This window comes from Tamandua tetradactyla, chromosome 24, assembly GCF_023851605.1.
Source record: "Tamandua tetradactyla isolate mTamTet1 chromosome 24, mTamTet1.pri, whole genome shotgun sequence".
NCBI lineage: Eukaryota > Metazoa > Chordata > Mammalia > Pilosa > Myrmecophagidae > Tamandua > Tamandua tetradactyla.
The window spans coordinates 2,324,238-2,332,080 of NC_135350.1; the positions used below are offsets into that span (position 1 = coordinate 2,324,238).

Consider the following 7,843-nt stretch of genomic DNA (forward strand, 5'->3'; position numbering starts at 1 on the left):
CCTTCAGCTCATCCCTTTCCCTCATCAATGTATCCAGAATATCTAACAACAACCAGCCAACCTCTTTATACCTCTTAATTTACAAAACTCTGTAAAGTGTCAAAAACATTTTCACCCAGAGCCTGGCCTCATGTAAGTGTACAATTAGCAGAATCAAATAGTGATATTTTGACTCTCTTTTGCCAGTTCACATCATGGACTGGCAGTGTCATCCTGGTCACAGGAAATAGATTCATTAGAGCCTTTGGGTTTAGTCAGAGTAGAAAATCAGTTGTAAAAACCCATTTTTAAGATTCTATTTCTTAGGAAGCACTCCCAGGCCAAGCTGTATTAGCTAGGGTTCTCTAGAGAAACAGAATCTGCAGGAGATATCTGTAAATATAAAAGTAAAAAGTGTCTCACATAACCATGAGAATATAAGAGTCCAATGTCTATAGGGCAGGCCACAATCTGGCAGCTCCAGTGAAGGTCCTCAGCGAAGTCTCAGGAGAGGCTGGCTGGCTGAAACAGGAAAAGTGATAGTCTCTTCTGAATTCTCCTTAAAAGCTTTCCAGTGATTAGATTAAGCATCACTCATTGCAAAATACCCTCACTTTATGCTGCTAATGCTGCTAATGTGGTCATGATTTAAGTCCATGAATGTCCCCATAGCAACAGACAGGTCAGCACTTTCCTGACCAGACAGCCAGGCACCACTACCTGGCCGAGTCAACACATGAACCTGACCATGACAGACGTCTAGCATAGGTTCTGTTTAACTGATCTGAATTTTTCAGTTCTTTTTTTTTTTCTTATGTTTCTTGTCCTGCCTATATGTAGCCTTTTTTTTTTCTTTGATGTGAGTCTCTTCAGATATTATATACAGTCAGATTTTCCCAGACTGTACTGGCCTCCTCTCAGGAGGAAAGAGTTGCCTGCATCAGTTTTCCCTGAGGGTAGACCTAGCAGGTTTTCAAACTTTCCTATGGAGCCTCTAGACTCTGTGCTTTTCCTATCCTGCCCAGCATGTGGTGATTTCCACCCATGGCTTCCCTCCAGCATAAAGTGATGTGATGCCTTTAACTTTAGCAGACACTCCCCTATGGGGGGTGTGATTGAGACAGAGGTGAGGTTGTAGGTTGGCTTTAATCCCTTCAGTTTTCCATCCCCTGGGGCATGAATTCCTTGGAGGGATTCCACTTGAGCTGGACCCCACCTTTCTTTTGGGGAAGGTACAGCCTTTAAGGAATTAACTCCTTTCACCTTACGAGTTACATTGTCTCTCAGACAAGCTTAATTCTGCCCTTGCCTGGGGCATTGCTGGAGCCTGAGAAGCTTCCAGTTCTATCTAATGAACTGTTAAGAAGTAGAAGAAAGCATGGGAGATGACCCCCAGGGATGAGCCTGGCCCTGGCATCATGGGATCAACAATGCCATCCTGACCAAAAGGGGGAAAAGAGGTGTTACAAATAAGGTATCAGTGGCTGAGAGAGTTCAAATAGATTTGAGAGGCTATACCGGAGGTCTCTGTTACACATGCTACAATTAAACATTGCTACGTATCATAACTTGCCAAACTGCAACCAAAACCATTCCTGCCAATCCTAAGGAACATCTAGGACACTATATAAGATTCTACAAAGTTTCCATGCACTATGGTAACTCTTCAAAACCTACAAACTCCAGATGGGTCCCTGGACCAGATAGGTCCTGAAATGCAGAGGGGCCAGCCCTTTCAGAACAGCAATTTGTTCCATGCTCCTATCCCATATGATCCACAGCCCCTTCCAACATGAAAAAATTAAAATGGGCACAGCCCAAATTCCCATAAAGAGTGGGAGAAAGATCAAAGGTGGTGGTGGAGTTATACAGAGAAAGTCAAGTTTAACAAATGAGTATGAGTATGGAATCACTATATTGATAATTTTTTTAGCCTCCACTACCTTAGAGAAGCCAGAAATAAAAATCTAAAATTTTGGAATTGCAACCCATTCTGAAATATGTTCTACAACTAACTATTGTGATGTAATTTGAAATTTATTGCTTTCATGTATGTATGTTATTTAAAGAGAAGGAAGAGTATAACAGAGAAGATAGGATTTAACAAATGAGTATGAGTGCTGAATCATATCGATATTTCTGTTGGTCTCCATTGTGTTGGAGCAGCTAAAAAAAGAAAAAGAAGTATCATGAAACTGTAGCCCATACCAAACTTTAAAATCTGTTATATAACCACTTGTTGACATGTACTTGGAAATTTATTGCTTTTCTATATATGTGTTATATTTCACAATAAAAAAAACATTAACAAAACAAAACAAAACACCTTTTCAGAGTTGTTCCCTGATCATCAGGTTGGTATGTGGCTCTCTGTATCTCCAGCTCTTCAGGCTATATGTGCCCCCTTTTCTTTTTTTTTTCTTTCTTTTTTTTTTTTTCACATGGGCAGGCACCGGGAATCAAACTCGGGTCCTCTGGCATGGCAGACAAGCATTCTTGCCTGGTGAGCCACCATGGCACGCCCAGTGCCCCCTTTTCTTGAGGTCCAGACCTTTTCCAGTATTTTGTCTGTCCAGCTCAGAAAGCCCCCTTTTTTTTCTGTTAGCCCCACTTTTCTCTGCTGGGGCAAAAACTCCTAGTACCTTTAGTGCTTATTCCAGGTTTATCTGAGCTGAGGACCTATTTTCAGTAGTTAGAATTTGTTAATCAATTCTGCAATTGGAGCTTGGATCAGCAAAACCTTTGCTGCTGGTAAACTCTGTTTCTTTTTGCCTTGGGGAATCAGCCTGCTGGTTCCCTTGGGGGAGGGGCACCAGCCTCCATGGCCTGCGAATTCACAGCTCTGTGTGGGGTCTCAGCCTGTCTACCTGGTCCAGCCTGGTGTATGCTGTGTGTCTGGTCACTGATGTGACTGCAGCAGATGTTCTGTACTGTTTCTGGTTATTTACTAGCTGCTCTGAAGGACAAACTAAATCCCACACTTCACAAAATTGCTATCTTCCCTTCCTTTATTAAAGCTCTTATCCCTCAGTCAGGTCTTGCTAGTATGTCCATCTTACAGATGGGTAACTATATGATGAAGTACCTCATCCTGGCCAGTGAGTAGCAGAACAAGGCTTTAATCACAGGCAGCTTTGATTCAGAGACCACCTTTTGAATCCTTATACTGATCTGACTCTTGGTGTAGGAAGAGATGAGGTCCCTCTGATTCACAGTTCCATTTACAGGAATTTATTCTAAGGAGAACTAATCAACCGTGTTGTTGCAAAGATTTTTATTGCAACTTGGATTATAGTAGTTAAAAATTTTAAGTATCCAAAGTGATACAGCATATTTTAGGTGTTAAGACTCCAAGGGTCCAGGAGTCAGATCTGGCCCAGATCCTGTCTCTCCCGCCTCCTATGACACCTTAGGCAAGCATGGACCTGCTTGCTCCAGTCCTTTTCTGTAACATTGATCTGTGAAATACAACCTACTTCGTGGGAACTGAAAATAGGATGAAGCTGTTTTCTGGATGACTAAGCTAAAGATGCGCTTGCATAAAAACTATCTTTGAAGTGCTCCAAATTTATGACAGTATAATTATACAAATAAATCTGAAAGGGATAAAGCCATGTTATGCTATTGACATGATGGATTCTATCTTTAAGAGGATATCAGATTATTTATTGATTAAACATGCTATTGGATGATACAAAACTTCATTTTCCATCTGTAGTTTTATATGGTACTATTATTCACTTTAGATACATTGCATAGGATGTGCCAACAATCATTTTTATAACCAAAAAAACCTGTAAGTCATAACACAGTAACTGTTAAACTACACCAAGGTTTCTGAAGACAGAAGGCTTCTCTGCCCACAAGCAGTCTTCTAAGATTGTAAATGAATTTTGAATGGAAACTGGCAGCACCATAAAGGAATTCTAACTTCATTCTGTTTATCAAGAGGGCTTCAGAGTAGACTAATTTTACATAGCATATTTTTAAAAAGGTACATTTATTCAGCATCATAATCAGACTACTACATTTAGCAATCAACAACATGAATGCAAAAAAAAAAACTACATTAAAATGCTTTGTTGGAATGCTTTATACTTTCTAAAGAACAGAAACTAAAATAACCTGTTATAAAAGTAGTCACAAATACAGTCCTCATGGTTTTTTATTTTTTGCACATATATGAGTATTGTATAAAGCATGTCTTCTATGTAGCAGCTAAGCCCTGCCACCACTGTGCTTGGCTGAGTTCACAAACCTGTTGTAACTTGTAGCTTTCCCATCACTGCATTAGCCCTCCTCTCCTGCTACACTTTGTTACCTGGTGTAATTAAAACATTTGGCCACTGCCATAGCTACTGCGGCTGCTGGAAGCACCACAGCCACCTTGGTTTCATGATTTGGCAAAATATTGGCCTCCACCACCATAACGGCCAGAGCTCTGCCTTCAAAGTTTCCCCCCTTCATGGGTCCAAAATTTGAAGGCTGATTGTTATAATTGCCAAAATCATTGTAGCTTCTGCCACCTCCAAAATTACATCCATCATTAACAAGTCCATTATAGTCATCCTCATTGCCACCATATGCACCACCACCTCGTATGCCACCATACCCACCACAACCACTGAAGTTTCTTCCACAATCAAAGTTGTAATTTCCAACAGAACAACTTCCACAACCACTACCAAAGTTTCCAGAACAACTTTGACCTCTTTGACTGAATGAAGCACTGCCCATCTCTTGCTTAGACAGGACTTTCCTTACCACAATTGGTCACTCAACTGTGGTATTTCTGAATGACAATCTTATCCACAGTCATGGTCATCAAAGGTTACAAAAGCAAAGGCTCTCTTCTTGCCACTGCTTTGGTCACCATCACTTCAATCACTTCAGTTTTCCCATACTGTTCAAAATAATCTCTTAGGTGATACTCTTCAGTGTCCTCTTCAATGCCACCAACAAAGATCCTTTTCACAGTTAAGGCTTTTTTGAGACAGCCTTCTTTGATTCTACAGCACTTCCATCCTCGGTGTGGCCTTGCATTCATGGCAGCATCCACCCCCTCCACAGTGGTGTAAGTGACAAACCCAAAGCCTCTGGAGCACTTGATGTCTGGATCTGTCATTACCACATAGTCCATGAGTGTTCCCCATTGCTCTAAATGGCTCCACAGACTCATCGGTTGTTTCAAAAGTTAACCCTCTGTGAAAGAGCTTTCACAGCTGGTCAGACTCTTTAGGGAGTGGCTGGAAAGACTGATGATGCTTACTCAGTGGTGTCCATGGGCAGAAAGGGTAAGCTAATGAACCTGTTTAGTGGCTTCAGTCTTGAGTGGATTGAAGTTTGGAAAACCTTGAGGGAAATTATAAGCAGTAAAAATTAAAAAATGATTTACAGCAATTCCGATGAGACAGGAAGTCTCCAGCCTACCTCTTTCTGAAAAACATCAGAAAATGCATTTTCCAAAGATCAACATTCTCTGGCTCTGGAGGAGGTTCTGCTGCTTGTGTCCACTGAGATAAGGCCTCCTACTGTCTGCTCTAACTCAGAGATGCAAGCTCACCAAGCATGCCTCTATTTTGTTGGTCCCAGGGATTATCCTATCTGCTTCTACATCACTTTAACATTGATGTAATTGTTGAAGTTTTTCCACCAGAGGCATAAGAGACACAGCTTTCATGGAACAATTTCTTAGACACGAGAGTGGCTTTGAATCCCACCTCTTCCACTGGTGGGAAGATTTAGTTCTCTATCTACTTGAGGAACAGAATGAAGGATCATGTTTTGAAACTGTTATTCTTACTGTAACTATGTTCTAATATTGTACTGTCTTTCTTTTGAAATTTGGAAGATAGGAGAAACTATGTTTCCAGTTCAATATTTGGAACAAAGCAATCTATTGAATCTTTTTTTTTACATGGGCAGGCACCGGGAATCGAACCTGGGTCCTCTGGTAAGGCAGGCAAGCGTTCTTGCCACTGAGCCACCATGGCCTGCCCTCTATTGAATCTTTACATAACCATTCTCATGAGAAAAAAAAATTGCTGCTTCTTGGCTCATTTAAAGAAACTCCATAATCTACAGAAATGTAGAACAATTAAATTATGACTGTTGCAATATGGTGGGGCTCATTTAAGATCAAAGTGCCAGTAAAAATTTTTGCTGCCCAGTAGATATTGGGAAACTATATTGGATGCCCCTGATGATCTGTAACACTGGCATGAGCATGTAGTAACAAGCACTACATTCTAGAACATACTGATCCTAGTTAGTATTTTTTGTCAACTTTTAAATGCAGGTTCTGCCTCCATAATCTTCCTGGGACAGATTCAACCCCCTCTGATGCCAACCCAGGCTTCCCTCTTGGTCCATGGCTAATTGGTTACTGGTTGTAGTAGCTGGTGAGAGATGAGAGGGAGATATATTTGTACAAAGTGTGCACCAGAAGAGAGAGCCAGAAAAATGCTCAATGTACATGAGGTAGGATGTTAACACATAGGATTTTTATTATTTAGGAAATACCACTACTACTAGAAAAGTAACACTGTCAGGATCCAGTCAGGGAAATGGGGCTCATGCCAGGTACCTCAATAGGGGAAATTTAATTTAGGAACATGTTATTTGTCCTGAAATCTTGGGGGCTCTGTGTATTTCTGTCCCACAGTGGCTTTACCATCAAGCTGTTTCATTCCACTAAGGAGGAATGAAGTAAACACAGATCATTTTTAATTGCTTCTTTTTTAGGAATATTATTTTCACATCCACTTGAAAAAAACACCTGTTTAACATGTTCATTCTAAAACCCTTTCCTTATTCACTTTACCTATGCAACTTTCATTCAGAAAAATACTCAATTGTAAAATCAATAATACACATTTTGGATTTTTTCTAACATAAAAATTTTAAATTCCAGTTATTTTACCACCCAGAGATAACACTTCTGAAATTTTGGTTTAAATGCTAATAAAAAAACTTACGCATGATCCTTATGTCTTGTCATCAGCTCTTTTTTTTCAGTGAACATATTTTGTTCTCTTCCTACTTGATTAAATATTCTTCAGAAAATTTCCCTTTGATTACTGGAATACATTCCATGGCTAATTTTTCCCCATTATTGAAGATTGAAATTATTTCCAATTCTTTATTTCAAATATAGCTATAACATAATATTCCTAAACATTTTCTGCATCTTTAATTAGTTCCAAACCTAAGAAAAAATCTTAATCTCTTTTTCTGTCTCTTTTTAATAATATTAGAGGTTGGGGACACAGCTCTCTAATCATAACTTATATACTAATGTGGTGGGTTAAATCTGTGTGAACCCCAGAAAAACTTGTTCTTAAATTTGATCCATCTGTGTGGATTGTAAGTGGAACCTTTAGATGAGGCTACATTAGTTAAGAGGTAATCCATCTCATTCAGGATGGCTCTTAATGCTATTACTGGACTCCTTTATAAGAGAATGGAAAGCAAACAGAGAGAAAGCCATGGACTCAAGAAGCTGAAATCCAAAATACCCAGGAAAGAAGGGAGAGACAAGAAGATTCCACCATGTGCCTCGCCATGTGGCAGAGAAGCCAGGGGTTCCCAGTAGCCAGTCTTCCAGAAGAAAGCATCACCTTGATGATGCATTGATTTGGATATTTACCCTGTCTCAAAGTAGTAAGCTAATAAATTCCCATTGTTTAAGCCAATCCATCTCATGGTATTTGCTGGAGCATCCTAGGAAATGAAAATAACTAATAATGTGGGGGAGGTCTGGGAGGATTTATGTACCCTAGAAAAGCCATGTTTTTATCCTAATCCCATTTTGTAAAGGCAGCCATTTCTTTTAATCCCTGTTCAGCATGTTGGAAACTTTAAT

General features: G+C 39.9%; 1 pseudogene; it reads right to left on the minus strand.

The window, feature by feature from the left end:
* Positions 1 to 4,252: 4,252 nt before the first annotated feature.
* On the minus strand, positions 4,253 to 5,164 carry LOC143668414 (heterogeneous nuclear ribonucleoprotein A1-like 3; annotated as a pseudogene).
* Positions 5,165 to 7,843: the final 2,679 nt, after the last annotated feature.